This window comes from Megalopta genalis, chromosome 2, assembly GCF_051020955.1.
Source record: "Megalopta genalis isolate 19385.01 chromosome 2, iyMegGena1_principal, whole genome shotgun sequence".
NCBI lineage: Eukaryota > Metazoa > Arthropoda > Insecta > Hymenoptera > Halictidae > Megalopta > Megalopta genalis.
This window is the reverse complement of record NC_135014.1, coordinates 3,496,905-3,517,282: the sequence shown is the minus strand read 5'-3', so window position 1 is coordinate 3,517,282 and position 20,378 is coordinate 3,496,905. Positions and strand designations below refer to the sequence as shown.

The 20,378-nt window shown below is 34.9% G+C and overlaps 1 protein-coding gene across 1 annotated transcript in view; it reads left to right on the top strand.

The window, feature by feature from the left end:
• The window catches only part of LOC117228025 (opioid-binding protein/cell adhesion molecule), a 722,263-nt gene that overhangs the window by 609,132 nt on the left and 92,753 nt on the right, over positions 1-20,378 (top strand). The gene's annotated exons all lie outside the window — the stretch shown is intronic.

Genomic DNA, 20,378 nt, shown 5'->3' with positions numbered 1-20,378 from the left:
GGAACAGTGTGCCACGTGACGCGTCCCAGTGGCGGAACGCTGGCAAGTGTTACTCAAGATATCCCGTTCAAATGTCCCGGAATTAGGTATATTCGCGCGGATTGTTCTCGCTAATAATGCAAAGAACGGGGGACGTACGTGTCGGTCTAATGGCCTGTCGGGGCTACAACCTGGACGATGTATCTTTTCGTAAGGCGATTCGCGGGCCGAGGCTCGCAGGCCGGCGAGCGCGACGGAGATATCTCTAACGTGTAACAAAGATCCGCACTCGAGACCATTAAGGCTCGTTTGCCATTCCCTTACGTCGCGTATTTATCTTGCGATCCCCGGGAAAGACGGAATACGTAGTTCCTTATCGGATACGTGTACAAAGCGATCCCAGGGCGCGGCGTATAATTTTGTCGGACCTCCGCGGCGATTCATTCCGGCGAGTACAAACATTGTTGCAACGGCGAACGCTCGGCCGCGCCCGTGGATCACGATCCGCCTCCCTCCGTGGCCCTTCTGTGAATTGCGGAGTGGCACGATATTCTTTTGAACTCGCGCAGATGAAATCGCTGCATCCGACCCGAGGCCCGAGGCTCCTTGCCGACGCCCCTCGGCCGCGGAATAATTCGTTTTATCGCGAAGCTTCGTTGCTTCGGTGCTTTATGTATTCCGCTGTTATGCGTTCCGCTGCGCCGGTATCCAAGGATTTTCGGTAGTTGCGAGGAATTTAGTTGCCGGATGCTGCTGCGCCCCGATTCGTCTCTCAAATTGATACACTGGCCGGCCGCATCTGCCGGAGCGAATAGTCAAAGATGTCCGAGAGTTCTCTTTCGATCCGGTTGAATCTCGAAAATTTTTGTTGGCTTTTGATTCCCCGCGGTTCAGTGTGCGTGAAACTGATTGTTAACACGATTTGCATGTCATGGTAGAGAATGTGTTGCTATTTTGTGTTCAACGAGTAATATTATAATTTTATAGCTGCAAGGAAGAACGCCGCAAGTCACATGTTTTTGCTTCTTGAAGTTCTGATCACTAATTGCTCGTATTAGTAGTGTTCCAAATTGCATAATTTCATTCAGTCTATAGAATTTGTCTTCTTTTTTTTTTCTGATAAATACGTAAATCCTATATGCTACGGTTCAATTATTGCAAGGACCATCATGCTGTGAAAATATTTCCTCTTTTTGTAACATTTATTCTACATGAACTGCGGTATATCTTTCCGATTTATCCGGAGAGTCCCTACACAAGCTGTGCCATTTGTTTTTAGTATCTTAGCCAAATGTGGAAAATTGTAAAAATTATCCATCCAGATCGTTTATCCTCGACGGAGAAGTGTTTATGTCAGGGTGCAGTACCGTAGCAATAGTTTTGTTCGTATTTGGCATAATTAAAGACGACGAACTCAATGATAAATTAGTGTCAGTATAAACTAAAAATTTCCCCAAGTATCCGCTACTCGCTTCACGCAACTCAGATGTTTTTATGTCAAATTTCAATGCCTTGAGGGGAATATACTGCTTGAGAGACAATTCTCCCTTTCCATAAAGTCAGGGATTCATTTAACGAAACATTTCGATCAGGATCATAAAATGTTTGAAATTTCTTATTCAGGTGTCGAATAATTGGAAATATCTTGAATAATTTTGGTGGACCGTAGTAATTCGCTTTTTCTTGATTGTTTGAAAAATGTACAAATTTGCACTTCTTCGATAGAAAAATATGATTTTATGCTGGGCTTACTTATTATCCCCATCAATAAAACAAATGCTATCATCAAATACATTTCATCTATTGATTCAGGTGTTCATTGTCTTAGCGGTGACCTCAGTGGAAATATTTTATTATATAAATTTTGCTCAGCGTACCTATTTGTCTCATCCACAATAATTTTGACAATCAGCTGATCAAAAAAATAATTTGGATATTGTTATTAGCTACCTTTAAGGTTAGGATAGGGTGCGTAGACCAGCCGATGCTTATTTCGGCACGGGTGGCTACCTTTAAGGTAAGGATAGTATTTGGAGAAATTGGTATTAGGCTGCCTCGTAACTTCGTAAGAAAGAGAAGTAAAGATATACCTCGAGCGGTAAAGATATATCTTCGTGGGTTATACCAACTACTGCTTCGAAATAGGAAATGGAAATAATTGAACTTGTAACCAAAGAAAACTGGTAAAAGCTAATTTATTACGCGTTTTGGGTTTTTACAAATGTATGTAGGTGTTCGCGGACTCTATTAATTACTATCAGTCTACTGAAATTATTAAAGACACAAGGAATTTTCTATTTGATCTATATTTATGCATATTATCAAAGGACCGATTGGATAATCAATACCAACAATGGTGAATAATAGTTTGAGCATTATTGACGTTACGAATATATTATGAAAGATCCTAGAAACTTTTCATTACTGTCCAGCCTAATCAATGTTTAAATGTATATTAACGTACAGACTATTAATAACAATTATTCGTTGATCGTTTCCATCGCTGCATTGTTTTTTATATATTGATTTGTGTACCGTATTTATCAAACATCATTTATTATTAATATGCAAAGATTCGATAAAATAACTGAACAAAATATGTTTCTCGATCGTAACGGAATAGAAAAACTTTAGTACGTACAAATTTAAATCGTATTAATGATAGAAACCGTAACGAAGAATATTTTTGTCCCAGATTTACTTTTTCCCTCTTCCGTCATAATTAATATCAAAATACATTCGGGTATACGAATATTACTGATTACATTTTTATTTAATTTACTGGAAACAACGAGATGTTATTACGTTGTGGAAAACAATTAGTGAGAGAGAATATAAAAATGTAAAATTTCTGCTAACAAAAATTTGCAAAACTTGATGGATTTCTCATTTTGTTTCATGCGATAATCACTTTTATCATCAAAATTCAAACCATGATTAGATTTCGTAATGTCAAGCGGTATACGGTAAAAATATCCCGGCAACGATATATGCAATAAAAGTAATCTTTATAACAATTATAATGATATGGAATATTATTAAGTAAACATATTGACAGGAATAAAAAGCAGCGGCATATTTTTAATTTTGTAAGATGAAGTATGGTATGGTCGACGTATGCCATTACAAAATCGACGCATTATACCGTGTATGTTCCATCATATTTGCAATATTTATCGTTTTCATTATTTAGGATTTAGGATCTAGAGTTTATTTATATTTATTTATTATGCAGATTATGGACTCTTTAGTGTACCAAAAATATTAAAAATTCTACAACGATTATTATATATTAAAATATAAAAACGAAAATATAAAATATAATATTATTATATATTAAAATTATGAATTATACAAGAATTATACATTATACAAAAATTATATGGCACTTATGCAGGCCTCGCAATAGTTGTAAAGCGTTACATTTACATTCTATAAGTGTACAAAAAAATGTTCAATGATCCGTATAATTGATGTTATGTTAAACATATTTAATTATACTGCGCGTATTTTGTCGAATTGGAAGTTAAAGAAAATATTTCAGTTTATGGTGTAGTATAATTTCCACGTATTCTACATTTCTCAGGCACTGTAGAAGCTTGGTTAACACGTTGACTGCTGCGCTAAAAACCTCGAACATTTTATAAAATTAAAGTAATGTATTAACCCTTAGCACTCCGAACCATTCTGGACGTTGGCTACCAGCTACTCGGCGCCACTTTTCGACAGAAACGAGCATTTACAGACCCTCGTATTATTTAGTATGCTTTTGGAACTAACTAACATATTATAATGATATTGGACTTATATGAATTGGCTGAAATCAAGAAATTTGCAAAAAAATCAATATTTTATTTTTTATAATTTTGTTATTGTTTGTTTTATCATTTTGTTTTGTTGTTGTAATCGCTATCTATGTGAACTCTTTCTCTCGTCGTCTTGTTGCTTGGACGATATCACTATCGCTGCTATCAAAACGATAGACTAACTGTAGAAGAAAACCTTCTACATATCTGTAGTAACATTTCTGTGTAACATTTCTAACATATCTGTATAAACGTCTATCCGGAGCTCATCTTCGCTGCTACTTGTGTCATGAGACTCATTCGTGTTTGAACGTTTTGCCATTGTTCTAATAAAAAATACGAATAAATACATAGGTTGAAAATTTCTAATTGTTATTACTAACTCGCAAGATGATATTTATCAAAAAAAACTTTTACCAAACAATTTATTTACCAAGAAAAGAATCACTTTTCCGATTTTCTCACTCGTTAGATCTATCTATACGGCTCGACGCTTCAAACCAGACCGAGTTCAGCTTTGAAAATCTTTTCCTCCAGATTTTATGATTATAAATCTCACTATACAGTGCGTGCTATGTTCGCATACCGACCTTTCTTCTACAAACTTGCCTTATCGCTCTTTTCAAGTGGCGTCTTTGAAGTGCTCGGACCGTCGTGAACACGCCTCTCACGTTCTCGTCAAAACCCGCTGAAATTTCTTGTATATAATTTAGTAATTTTACTATATTTCGATTTGATTTCTTGTGCCATTTCAAGAGAAAACTTCAGAGAAACATGCATGTCTGAAAAAGTTGCGCTGAAATAACTGAATTCCCCGTAATCACTAATAAACTTGAATGTCCCACGAGAGGAGACATCCGAGTGATATGCTAGAATTACGATGTCCCACGAGAGGGGACAGCGGAGTGCAAAGTATTAAAAATCTGGAAAACAGTAGCGCTAGACTTTTGTTCTAAAGAATCGCGTATAGACAGGCGGTGTTTCCCACGGTCATGTATATTAATAAGATCGTGCGACGCAATAAACGGTAACAGCCAGCGGCAAGTGGCAAGAGTGATTGCGAAAGGGGGGAAAAAGTCGGGCCATTATTCGTTTATCCTGTAATCTTCTTGGAAACGCGAGGACGTTCGCAGAAAAAGAAATGGTTCCGAAGCATCCGTCAAGCTGTCGGCGCGCATTGTCGTGACACACAGCGAGTCGTTCGTTTGTTACTTTATTAAGAGCACCTATGTCTTCGCGATCTCGCACTTTATGAAATTTGAACGCGCCCCTCTCGATCATAGTCGTCAAGCTTCCAAAGATCCCGTTCTTGCTTGTTCACGCTTGGAATATCACGGTTCGAGGGACGATCAAGTGCCAACTCGAAATTCGAGCTTTCAAAAGTCGAGCAACTTGTTCGCAATTGCTGCACGCGATGATCTTGTTCGAGATGGTTATATCGATTTGTCCATTCGCGAATGTAGTCCGAGAGGGCAAATGGATCTCACGTTTCTGGTTTTCATTGCCTTTGTCTTCGTTCATATCGTAATTCACACTTATACATTTAATGAACTACTAATTACTAATTGTTACTAATACATATGAAAGTGTAATAATTTATTACTAATTATTTCTAATAAATATAAAAGTGTAATAATTAGTATAATAATGTAGTAAATAATAAATATGAAAATGTCGTTTCTGGTTTTTATTGATTTTATGCCTTCGTTCATATCGTAATTTACATTTTCATATTTATTAGTAATAATTAGTAATAGATTATTGAATAAATTCCCAACAGATTTTTAATTATTTGTAGCCGTAGCAACGTTAAACGATTTCAATGACCTTGCCGCGTAAATATAACTTATGGAGATTTAGAAGAAGTTGAACAAGCATCGTTTAAAAATTTGTTCGGACATTTTCTGGTGAACTAGTCAACCTGGCATCTCCAAACAAATTCAAGATGTTTGGTTAAATTTTTAGAAAGTCGTACAACTATATCTTTGCTTGGAAATCCTTTTTTGAATTTGTATCGATTAGTGACAATATATTATTACAAACGAAAATGACAGATATTACGATTTTCATGAATATAGTTTCGATTATAGATATTATATATTCATGTATTTTCCTATGGCGCTGCAAGTAATTTATCGTATAATGGATTTAATTGTACTCAACAGAAATTTAACGTAGTATTATCGACGTTTACGCGATAGAAAATTCTAACTAATTTACTGTTCGCATAAAATCACGAATCGTGAAAGAATATTCGACGGTCGTAGAAACGTTGTAAAAGCTGCTTCCGTGATTTTCTGCCAATATTTCTTCAATTATATTTACTCGAAATTGTTAGTATATATTGGAAATGGGTAGATAAATAAAAGCAAAACGCAGTGAATTAAACTTATCCCTTTTCGGTTTATTAATTTGATGTACGAGGAAGGACCGTCTTTACTCTCCTGATTGCTCCAGGAGACTGAAGACTATTCACAAAGACGAAACCGAAAACGTCACCCAAAGACAAAGAGCACTCTGTTCTATATACATATGAAATCATTGTTTATCTAATGGTACTCTGGCGAGACTCTCGGCGTCGATTCGTTTTTGTAACTTATATGCTAGAAGGAAAAACTTCTGAGTATTCAAAAGAGTGAAAATAATCCAATAGTATAGAACGAAATTATCAGATGTCTCGATTTTCTACCTTTCCCATGACTATTTCGTACGACTATATGCACGACTATTTTCTACGGTCCGTCCTCGTGCGCTACTAATTAGGATCTCTCCGAAGTAAAGAAAAATGAGATTACAACAAATATAGTCCGCGCGAGGTTATATTCGTGAAATTTGATTTGGCTGGCGAACAATCGCGTTCAGAGACAATTACTGGAAGTTTATTAAACAGCACGCGCAACACTGATGAAACTTAATCTGAGTTCATTTCGAAAACGAAACTACGCATGAGGTAGCAAAATGCTAAATATTCGATTCACTTTTATTCATGAAATCGCGGCTCTTCGGTCAGCTAGGGTTCACCGATATCCGCAGTATAAAAATTTCAAATATGATATGGCAAATATGCGAAAATCAATATCGGTCACTGTCGACGGAACGCATGGCGCACGTGGTAAATTTTCGCGATCCTTTAAAGTTATGCGGATCCAAATACTATATTTTAGCAAATTAAATATTTGTTATGCTTCCGCGTTGTCGGAAATAATTTAGCTCCGACGTAAACCTTAATATTTTTATTTTTTGTATTTTTCGTTTGTAAGCTACATTTTAGTAAGTAATAAGTTCCGTTGGCAAAATATCTTGCCAGGAAATAAATTGTATTGAAAATATTCCATTCAGATGTAAATTCTATGAAAATATATTCATAATATATGTATATCAATGTTATTAAAATGCTGTGAATATTATATTAGAAAATAAAGCTTCTTGAAAATATTTTATTAGGAATTCAGTACTATTGGAAATATTTTATTCGGAATTGAATTCAATTAAAATACATTTAATTCGGAATTAAATTCTATTGAGAATATTTTGCTAAGATTGGATCGACGATCTTTTTATGTTTTAAACAATTGAAGATCCATCGCGAAGTATTCTCACTTTTCTACCGAATTGGTATAATCGTAAAAATGATTTCTCAGACGTCAATAAATATGGAGTTATGAATAAGTAGGTCATAAACATTTTCTTCGAAGTTTTTATTAATAAGACTTTATGGGCTAGATGAATTCGGTGAATGCGGATTTCAAGATTTAATACCACTGAACTTTTACGAGGTTACATAAACCAGTATCTATTGCATCTTCCATGAAAGAAGGCATTAAAACAAAAATCTTTGTGACCTGTGAAAAGACTTTATTTCACAAGTAGCAAAGTATAGTTTGCCTATATTTGACCCTTTAAATTTTACTGCATTTAATTTTTAAATTACATTGAGAAATGTATCTTGTAAGATTAGTCCGTTTTTAAGCAACGTATAAACATGTTAGATGTTCATAATGTTACACTGAACAATTTTAAAGACAATTTTTCCATCATTTAAATTTAGCTTTAAAGGTTCACATTTCCACTTCTAAAAATGTTAATTTAAAAAATTCAGTCACATTTTCAATTCTCAGAAATTAATTTTAACGAATATGTCGTAGTTTCAATGGTAAGAATTTCATTTCCAAATTTGAGTTTTATTTTCAATTTCAAACATTCAATTTAAATAAAATCCGTCACATTTTCAGCTTTCAGAATTTAACTTCAAATGGCAAATTACATTTTCAGGTATAAAAATTCAATTTTCAAGAATCGAACGGATATCCATTTTCAAGATTACAATTTTGAAGAACTGGTTAAATTTCCGATCATAATATTTCCAGATTGTCTGAAAAATTCCATTTTTAATAGAAGATCGCGTCGTCGGTTTGTATTTCTCAAAAATGGAGAAAAATGTCTGTCGCACCGAGAGATCTAGATCCGGCTGGTAGAGCGATCGAAACGCAAGAACTGGCTAAAAATTCGTTCGAATTTATTGGCCGGTGTAGTTTCTTCCCCTCTAGCCTTCGACACCGTGAGACACGCGGATCGGCTCTGGTTGGAAGAGAAACGCGCCACTTAGCCATGTTATTAATAGCTTTAATACCTGTGCCATTAGACCGGAACGGTGGGAAGCGGAACACCTGTGTTACTTCGCATGTCGTGGAAGCTGCACGGACGGGAAGTCACGGTGCTGGTTGGATATCTCGGAATTGTGCGCGGTTCTTGTTTCGAGAACAACGCGTTTTTCCGATTTCATCTCCTCTCGCGTTAAAAGGAGAACACGTAGCGTTCTATGCTCCCATAGAAGGGACCTCCATAGTCGGTATCCGCTACTGATTTCTCCATCGTTGACCTGTACTACTCGTCCGACTATGCTCGACCCGATCTACTTTCCTTACCTGAGCACACGCGACCTCATTGCGCACTGGAGTCGTCGTCGCTAGATTGTGAACCATTCATGAGATTTTCATTTTCGTATGTAGTTTTTATTAGCAGCAATAATAACAATTTTATTTCATATTTTATTTCCATATTTCTGCTAACGTCGATTTAACAACAACATTATTATATTTTACCATCAACGTTTGTTATTTAAGCTGCTTTATGTGTTCTCAATATTTGTGGATTTCGTGAACGAATAAAAATCCGGAGTTGCACCAAAGATAAATTTTATCTCCTCTAGAAATTACTAAAACGTTGTACAAAGATTAATTGTATTTTTATACATATTTTTTTGACATATATGTTATGCGTATTATTATATATGTGTACATATGTATTTTATAAAAATATCATCAATTTTTCTTTTTGGTACAGTTGTTACTACTTTATTGTCAATCTGTTTTGCTTGCTTCTAGATGGTTTTATTAATAATCAGATAAGGCAGTTTTTAACCATATCAATAGAATCTTCGTGATGAAAATAAAATTAATTCTTATACGACATTTTGGTCATTTCTGATCAAGATGAATTTTACGTTTAATTATCTTCATTTTTATTAAACCGTAAACTTTTCTGCATTTGTGAAATTTATAAACGTTTAGAACACCAGAAAGCAATGGTTAAACAAGCAATGGTATTTCTATTTTAGCTTTTGTCATGATAAATATGTTTGCCTACGAAATCAATTTCATTCGCGAAATTAGAATTTCCATAAAAATACGCGGTCTAATGCATTATTAAATTAATAAACAAATTCCGTTACCATATTACCAATAATCAGGCAGTTTTTAACCATATTAATAGAATCTTCGTGATGAAAATAAAATTAATTCTTATACGACATTTTAGTCATTTCTGATCAAGATGAATTTTACGTTTAATTATCTTCATTTTTATTAAACCGTAAACTTTTCTGCATTTGTGAAATTTATAAACGTTTAGGACACCAGAAAGCAATGGTTAAACAAGCAATGGTATTTCTATTTTAGCTTTTGTCATGATAAATATGTTTGCCTACGAAATCAATTTCATTCGCGAAATTAGAATTTCCATAAAAATACGCGGTCTAATATACATTATTAAATTAATAAACAAATTCCGTTACCATATTTCTATTCATAGGCTAGATTTAGAACATCGTATATTTAGTCTCTAAGCAACGTAAAATTATATCATCTGGGTCTGTTTCCGTAGCCGCTAAAAACACATTAAGCTTCAAATATTAATTTCAGACTACTGCTTTACGAAATGTATCTGGAAAATGGTTTCAACCGTGTCAAATATAAGAACGAATGATATCCGTCGATAAAATAGTTATCGTTGCCACTCGCTAACGTACGAATGTGCCTTTCGGTCGTAGAGAGCCAAGCTTTATTAATATGTGCACACGTTTCTGCGAATTTTATTTTTTGCCATACCATAAATGTAGAACGGCGTACAGGTTAATAGCCACTGTTCCAGTAAACGTGTTCCGTGGCTTTGCCTTGGTTTCATTCGTTTCTTCTTCGTATTACTGGTGATCGTAAACCTATTCCACTTTCCCAGCAGTGAAGGCTCTCATAGCAAACGTAGAATGATTTTTTACAATTTATTGGAGGATGATTTTATTTGAATCGTTTTATCTAAATCATTTTATGCAAATCATCTTCTATCGATAAATAAGTACAAATTTCTGAAATTGAATGGATATAATTGATATATAATAATAATATTAATATAATATATAATAATAATATATATATAATATAATATAATATATGATAATAATATTAATTGAATAGATGAACTGAATTGTCTGAATATTCACGTTTAATAATAAATTGTCTAATGCACATGTGTAACAATGAATTGTTTAACATAAATGTAATATTAAATTGTCTGATATATTTGTATAATAATAAAGTGTCTAATATACATGTATAGTAATAAATTGTCTAATATACATGTATGATAATAAATTGTCTCATATACATGTATAATAATAAAATGTCCAATATACATGTATAATAATAAATTGTCTAATGTTCATGTATGACAATATAGTGTCTAATATGCATGTCTAATAATAAATTGTTTAATATAAATGTATCATGATAAATTGCTTGGTATGGCAATACATTGTCCAATATGCATGTGTAAAAATAAATTGTTCAATATACACGTGTGAAAATAAATTGTCCGATTTACATGCATATATGAGAATAAATTGTCTACTATATATACACATAAAACGCTAACAGTTGAACAATTGTTTTGACAAAATATTTTCAAAGAATTCTAAAAATGGTGTTAATCGATTTGCCATGCAGACACGGCTCGCATGCATATATTGTTCGGAAACCCTAAAATAGAACGCAGCCGGCTAACCCGACCGTTGCGACATCAATCTGTGCCGCATTCTAATGCTTTGATTTACGACCTGGACGGAGATCTGTTTGATCTTCCTGTACGGAACGTGTTAGGCGACTTTAGTCAGTTAGGTAGAGGAGATTGACAGTGGCCAGGCTAATAGTAAACATCAAGCCCGGTCTATTAGGTTGCCCTATAACTGTAATGAGATATGTTTAGCCAGGTTTGCAGTGGACATCGTTTCGGTTATGTATATATATACAGGATGAGTCACAAAAAATGTATTTAAAATGTATTTAAAGTAAAGTATTTCACCGACAAGGAATTGCAATTGTTTAAATTTAAAAACAAATTGATTTTCTATAAGAAAAGACAAGGTCATGAAATGAAACTAGGTAATTGTAACTTCATAGTATGTAATTAACTTCGAAAGGAAACGTTTTTTCGTCAGATCATCGAAAGGAGCTGGAAAATCGTGGGGGATGAATTTGTGACTCACTTTGTATAGTATATGTTGTATAGTATGTGCGGATACCATTCAAATTTATGAGAGTATAAATATTGAAACATAATCATTGCACAGTAGAGACTCTTACGTCCGAACATTTATTTTTATAATATTCTGGCATCCAAACGTTCTATTATCTAATCATTGTATCATTTAGTTGCATTATCGTCTAGTAGAAAGTCTAATGAAATTTTTAAATAATAGATTGTTTTAGTGTCAGGGTATTACAATAATGTACCTTCAGATAAGACTCTACTGTACCTTGGAAACATGAAAGATTTCGGAAAATGAAGGAACAATGTAATCTGGAAGAGGGAGATCGATTTTTGTAGGAAAGTAATTTATCGCGCAATGCTCGAAGCTAGAATTTTGCAATAATTGACCTCGTTCTAGTCCGGTCGATGAAAGTACATTGATTGAACGTGCCTGCAACGTTCGAGCATGACGCGTGGTTGGTTTTTCGGATATTGCGTCGGTTAATTACAAAAATGTGTACATAAAGTTTCATATGCCGCTGCAAAATGTATCAAAATCTGTTTTGGACTATTCTTGAGAAGGAAAATATCGAACTGCATTATGAGGAGCTTAGAAATTTTGGAAAATTTGAGAACTGTCGTCCAGAAACTATTTTAGAAACTGCTAAAGATGGAACACTTTAGTAAATTAGGCGCTTAACCTTTTAGGTACGGCTGAACTCTGCGCGAGGCTATTTCTCTGGACGAAAGAGTCTGATACTGTATATACAGAGTGTCCCAAAAATGTCTCGCAATCCGAAAGTGGCGGGTTCCTCGGGCCATTCGAAGCAACTTTTTCCTTTACAAAAGTTTTCTCCGAGGCACCGTTAACGAGTTATTAACGAAAAACAGTGACCAATGAGAGGCGAGCTCGGCTGGCGCGAGGCGATCGAGCCAATGAGCGGAACTGGGCTTTGCGCGCTGGTTGGCCGGGCCGCCTCGCGTCAGCCGTACTCGATTCTTATTGGTCACTGTTTTTCGTTAATAACTCGTTAACGGTGCCTCGGAGAACATTTTTGTAAAGGAAGAAGTAGCTTCAAATGATCCGTGGAACCCGCCATTTCCGGATTGCGAGACATTTTTGGGACACCCTGTAGACTGTTGTAAATCGATGCGAAGACAAAAGAAGTGTGAAACAATACATATGAAGACGATTATTTGGTTCGAACGATGAGCGAGTCAGCTACTAGAGCAAGCCACTATAGTGGCGCGTCGTGCCTAAAAGGTTAATGTTCGCATAAATAATCAAGATGCAACGTAGACGTATATTCGTCGAATCTATCATGTTTAGCTGTTACCATCGAAAAGTTCAACTTTAGCGTAAAAGTTGCTACGCCATTAACTCGAAATTTTTCCGCCAGACACGAGTCTATCTTTACAAGTTTGCCATGCAAAAACGATCGTGCAACTTTCAGATTTAAAGTGTACTTTTATCCTGAGCAGTAGCCGAGATGGCCGTGTTTGCAACAATCTCCACAAAGTAATTCAGCTCCTTAAATTTCCAAAGGAACTCACTGGAGCGACATCAGCCGACTTTGTTGCGCTTGGAAGTGTGCCTTTCGTTTTACTTAGACTTTGTGGTAATTTAAACATGATACTGTTTTCTTGAAACGCTAAGGTAGAAATTGTTTTTATAGTATATAATGAATCGGAACCGTGAAACGGTTTTCATTGCGATTATGATAATTTTTTTATTATAGTACGATCAATTGTGACTTGTACATATATTACATTATCTCTATTTGCTACATTTTGTCATTATATTTTGAAGTATTTCGTATTCTATAGATTTTTAATCGAGGGAATCGTATTCCTTGTGCAAAATACTGCACGAATCATATTATTTTATGTTGCTTCCTACTATAACGTACTATTTCAAATTGCATGCATTTTACATAGCCTCTGTACATGTCCGGAATACATTTTGTACACATTGTGCACACGGTGATACGTAACATTTGCATGAACTAGTTACGAATAGCATCTTCTAATTTGGCGGATCATGTTTCGATATTCAAAAAAAGCCGCGTATCTTGATTTATGCATATTTATCCGTATCAATTTGTGCATATTTATATTTCTATTAATTTGTTCATATTTATATTTCTATTAATTTATGCAATTATAGCAAAATTCAGTAAGCGGTATAGAAAACTGTAAATATAGGGAACAAATTAACAGTGCTGTCAGATTATTTTCCACCGTCCAAAAATATTAAGGATCAACATTTGTTGTTAACTCCCTTTCGAAGGAATCATGGCAAAAATATTTTATTCGATAAAGATTCAACGTTTACTTGTTCTCAGAATTACAGAGAAATCAGTTAGGCTCCAAAGAGTCCCAATGTTAATGCAGGGACCACCAAACGAGTCATAACGACTAGCTTCTAATTGCTTGTTCCATTCCATAATTATAAAAACGTTTCCACGAAAAATTTATTTGACGAACTTCTCTGTTCAAGTATACCGGGTGGTCCACTAAGAACTATCACTTAAATATCTCTTTTATTTTTGGAGTCGTGAGGAAACTGTTAAGTTGGTGCATATGAAATGTCGGAATTTTTTTACATGCGAACGTTTGTCCCCCGTTTTCGTTATGCTTTTGTTCTTGGTATAACCTCGTTTATAGTCGTAATGTCCATTGTCAGAGTCACGTTTCAACAAAGAAGATTTTCTCAAAAGTGTTCTATTTTGTTACTTCTTTTTGTTACTTAAGTGTTCTATTTCGTAAGGATATGAATTCAACCGATATCCGTGTGTGTGTGTGTGTGTGTGTGTGTGTGTGTGTGTGTGTGTGTGTGTGTGTGTGTGTGTGTAATTTTTTTGTACGAGTAAATACTTGGTAATAATGCTGCAAAAGCTGCACGCAATATAAGCCAGGCGTTTAGGGAGAATACTGTTAACGATCGAACAGTGCAGCGTTGGCTTGAAAACTTTCGGTCTGGTGATTTTCTTCTACGAAATGAACCGGGTGGAAGATTCAAAACGTCTGTGAAAAATGATGCCCTGAAAGCATTGGTGGAAACGAATCCAACTGTATTAACAAGGGAACTTGCTACCAGAACTACCAATTGCAGCCAAAAGGTACATTGATGAAATGCATGAAAAATTGAACATTATACGCCCATCACTTTTTAATCGGCATAGTCCAATACTTCTCCGCGACAACGCTCGGCCACATATGTCGTAGAAAACAATTGCGAAATTAGATAAATTAAAATATGAAATTTTGCAGCATCCAACTCATTCGTCGGATTCTTCCGCCAACCGACTTTCATTTTTTTTAAACATTTAGAACGGTTTTTACGGGCTAAACAGTATGAAAATGAAGACAGCCTGAAAAATTCCATATCAGAGTTTATTGATTCTAAAGATCGGAATTTCTTAAGTCTGTCTTAAGACAGGCATCCATGCATTAAAATCTCGTTGGGAAAAGTGTATTGAAGCAAATAGAGCATATTTTGATTAAATAAACAGCTTTTGGAAAAAGATACGCAATTTTATATATTTACTTAAAATATCCAACATTTGAGCCGTTTATTTTGAAAGTGGCATAAGTCACTTTTTCAAAAAAAATCGAGTTAATGGTAACACTAATTACAATTGAACGGTATCTTTTCATTTAAAAAAAATTTGCGATCAATAAGTTGAGAACTATTGAGATTTGTTCGAGAGAAGTTTTGCTAATTAACGGTATAACAAACATGTTTATTTTGAAAGTGGCGTAAGTCGCTGTACTCGGGAAATTCATTGCGGGGCTTAGTGTAAAAGAAATAGAAACGTGTGATAAGTGTGTGCGAAGTATTGTTTTGAATTATTTTCAGTATTTTTACAAAAGTTGTGATCACTGGACTTATTTTTATAAGTGCGAAAGAATAGTGCAGTTTTGTAAATTATATTATAGCGATGTGGCGGCTACCTCCAGACCCGCCAGCAGATGGCTATAAAATGTTTTATAAACTAACTTTAGATGAAAAAGATGAATTTCTAACTTTGGATTTGTCACCAAAAAGAGGAAGACCTAGGCGTTATCCACAAATAGAAATGGATCCGTTATACGCTGGATCTCGTCCTGTTTCTTCAGCAAAATACAAAGACACGATGGACTTGCTTAATTATATACCCCCGATATACCACAGTTATTTAAAAAATTTGAAACAAAACACGATTTCCGAGGACTTAATCACTCCACTTGATGACGAAAATTAAATTGAACCGATGTATTTTCATATAAATTACTTATACTTATGTTTCAAAATGTACTAATTATTTTTGTATTTTATGAATATTAAAATAAAAAATACTTAAATCAAACCTTTATATTAAATATGTTCATGGTATAAATTATTATTATATATGTAATTTATTCAACAATTTTAGTAAATCACTGTCCTTTCGAAACATCACTTCGGTAAAATACGTCGGACAAAATGAATATATGTCAGTGATTTTTCTAAACTATTTATTTTGAAAGTGGCTCAAGTCACTTTACCGTACTGAAAAGTGGTGATTTTTTAATGTTTATACGAAATTATTTATACTGAGAAAAATATCGGTATCCTGAGATAACAAATACAAGTAAATCTTCTCGAAAGTTAGCATCCATATTTTGAAACGTGTTAAAACGCAAACTCTTAAATATCTCGACTTGAAAACAAAGTGACTTATGCCACTTTGAAAATAAACGGCTCATTTCATGCACACCAACCTAATATTAACAGAAGTATTACAGTATTCATACGTCTGACAAACAAATATAGGACGAACGAAATGATTTGCCAAAACTATCTGGATTCGCTACTTTATTGAATAACGAGAAATCGTTGTTCGAATAAAATATTAGACCGAAACGAATTCATTCGGATAATTGTCTTCGATAAATATTTACCAAATAATACGTCGACCTCTAACACCAATACGCGTTGTGGTCGGATTTAGGACTCGGTATTTCCAGCGTTAATTAAAATGTTCGATCCGCCAACGATTAGATTCTTCCGTCGCCGAGCTCGCTTCTGGTGAAGTAAAAAGAAGAAACTGGGACACGGTGAAATAAAGGTAATGCCTGATATCTGGCGGAGTCTCTGTGACTCGCAGGCCCGTGTCAATAAGAAAGTAATATTTCCCTGGCTGAAATTCGAAAGGTAGGAAACTTGGAGACGTTGATTAACGAGAGAACTCCTCGGCATCTGGCCGTGTCCCTTCCTGCGCCCGTGCTTTCCGGCCTAGCCGCGTATCGGCACACAAGAAAGTAATTATGTTTGGTCTTCTGCATTCGTTAGAACTTCACGTCTTACTTTCTACCACCGGGATACCTTTTTCGCGAGCACCGTCCTGCCCTCCGAATCTCGTTTTTCGCCGTGGATTGCCCGCCGCGAGATATTCCGGCGAGCATGAACGGCGAAACTTTCCGCGAAAAAGACGCGCGTCCGTTTCATATTTATAAGTAATTAAAATTCCGCCCGGCGCCAACGGTTTAATTGTCGCATAATCGCCGAGATACGATTTGTGTAAATTAACGTTGTTTAAACTTCCCCGTTGACCCTCGTGCAGGCAACCGGGCAGCCATGTCTATGGTTACCTAGGATAAGCGTGTCAATTGCCCATTGAACACCGACATCCGAAGTTTTCGACAAATTAAATAGTTTCTTTTACTCATATCGCAATTTTGAAAACGTTTCAATTATATGTTGAAATATTCCGAATTAAATTATTTAGCATAATTTATTACCAGACAACGGATCTCCATGCAAAATAAAAATTGTACACATCAATTGTAAAATGTAAGATCCATGTGCAATTTGATTTCTTCCTTTAATGATTTTAATAAGTCGTTCTTTTTTTTAAATCTTGTCACTGTTTCCAATTTCACATTTTGTTTCTAATTATTTCTGTCACTGTATCACCCTTTCCCTCAATTTTGTTTCTTTTTCCCTGCTTGGAAATTTGACTGATTCGATTGCCTGCCGCCCCCCCACCCCCACCCCTTGCGTTTTGGTTAATTTAAACGCGGCTTCCGCGTGTCCCGGATGAAAGTTGGGATTAGATAGGTCCGACATGTAAGTAAGTAATTCTCGTAAGCCGTAGAATTTGTGACAGGGGATAGAGCCACCGCGCGCCTCTAGTTGCAATTAAACTGAAACAATTTCGATTATCATGTAATTAAGAAGTTAATACTCGATGAGGACGGGGTCAAAATCTCGTAGCAGAAACCTGCACGGCGCCATATTGAAGCGGTAAATTGTGAACCTTTCACGCTATTACTGCAAGTTAAATCGTTCCGCGCCACTGCGATAATGGACACCGAGTTCAATTTACACCGGTGCGGGTACGCTTTGTGCGTGCCCTTTGTCGCAAGAAATAGGCTCGTTTAAGGACCGACAGCTGATTTTGATTCACGCGATATTGTGAGTCGCGAAAATACGGTGCCGCGCGATTCCAGCAAACGAATTCCGCCGAACCTCATTTCCGTGATTAGATTAGCATTAACCCGAGAAAGATAACCTACGTCGCAGAGCCGCCTGCGAAGACTGTTGATTTTCGTTAATTTTTCATAGAGGTCTAGTGATTTAAGTTTAAAATTACTTAAAATATAAAAAAATATAATATAAATGCATTTTATTTTTACAATAATGCCAAACCTTTAAAATGACTAGATTAACTTAAATAAATATCCATTGTTAGTATAAAATTGACGCCTTAGAAAAGCATGCGCCTCTGAAGCGTATGGTTATCTTTTACGTACGTTGTCATATGGTTATCTTTCTAGGGTTAATGTGTCCCACTCATGCTAAATGAACTGTAGGAATTTATTTGAATATATTGAATGCACATAAACGTTTAGCCTTCGAATTGTGGGTCATTTTGATTCAGAGTATTTAAATGGCGCGGTTTACGTTCCTAGGGAAGCGATAAAAAAATCGAGATTTTTGCCATGGCCCATTTCGGTGGATTAAAAATATGGATGTTTCTTGAACTTTGCCCACATTTTTTCGCGCACTTCTGTCAATCTGACAAAAAAATGTTTCGAACAAATGTTTATCAGTTCCCCGTTTGTTATACGATAAAATATTTAATATCGATAGATTGTTATTTTTTCAATAAAAAATCGGAGTTAACTTAACTATTTTAAATGTCATTGCACGTTTCTTACTTCAGATTAACGTAGACCGTGTCAGGACGAATTCAACGATGCGCTATAGCATGATCTTCGGGTGATCTTGAATCGAGAAATTTGAGATCAATCCACAGAAACGATTATTATCACAATTTTAAGTTTGGAAAAAAATCGTTGGATATAAATTATCTTTGGGAACAAATGCAGTCAATTGTTTATGAACAACCAATTGATAATGTTCAAGAACTCCGAGAACGCATAATACACTCACGTAGTAACATAGACCATAACGTGTTAATTAATTTCACAACTAAAAGTCTAATACAGAACATAGGTTGTGACATAATTTTGTTGTAATAATAACACTTTTGTAATAAAATAATTAGGTCATAGTCGATCTAACAGCTTTATTTTCGTTAAATTTACGTGATGGTACTCTATCGTAATAAAATCCTTAATTTGCTGATTGATGTACAATATTTTAAAATAAAGAAATTTTCACGTCCAATCGTTTCTGTTGATTGAACTGAAATTTCTCGGTTTAAGGTCACCATTAATGTGAAGTAAAAAATATGCCGCGCCATTAAAAAAAAATACTGAGATGTAAAATTAAATGTTTTGTCGTATAGAAAACAGGGAACCGATTAACATTTGTTGGAAGCATTTTTTTGTTAGATTAACAGAAGTGCATCTTGGCTATAAAAAGAAAAAAGTTTTACATATAAATTAATGATTTATATTCTTTTTGTTACGTTTACCTATCAACATGTAAGAGATTTACTAAAAGATGTATTACATTTTTCATGTGTTAAAATGTAGTAAATATCTTTCAGCAGCTTCGACATGTTTGAGTAGAATGTCTTGCCAAAAATCGTACAAAACGTACGCTATATAGTAAGATGGTTTCATTTAGCACTAACAACGATGAAAAAACTAATCATGCATATTATTATATTTTTTAAATATTTTAGAACATATCCGTATTTCAGTGTTCTCTTGTATTAGACCGCGTAATCAAACCTAACCTCACTTCGTGGAAGCGATATTATGAGAAAAGGAAAACAGAACAGAAACGTTATTAACCCTTTGCACTCGAGTGGTGACTCTGAGGCACCATTGAAAAAAATTGTTACACCACGTTCCAAGATAATTTTTACACTACCAAAGCTTAGATATGAAAAGTTCTTAACCCTTTCGCTCCGAACGACGGATATATCCGTCATCCATATGAACACTCGCGGAGCCGAACGCCGGATATATCCGACATGCTGGTAAAATCGCGACCTAATTTTTGGACTGCACCGCCTCTTGTTACTATTGCGTGAATCTTTTGACGAAACAAACAAACGACAGTCCGAAATAAACGACACACCATTCAAGTTATATTTGTTCTACCTGCATTTCCCATTATTATTGTGTTACATGTCATAAAGGGATAGAAAATCGAAAGTACTAACTTTAGGACTAATTATTATGTATTATGTTTTGTATTATGAATATTATGTTTTATTTTATTACTGTATATTATATATTATTTCTTCACTTTTTCCATTGTTAATGAAACTTTTTTTACCTATTAAATAACTTTATATCTTATGCAGAAATTATAACTATATTGTTTTAAAGAAAAATCCCTTTTCT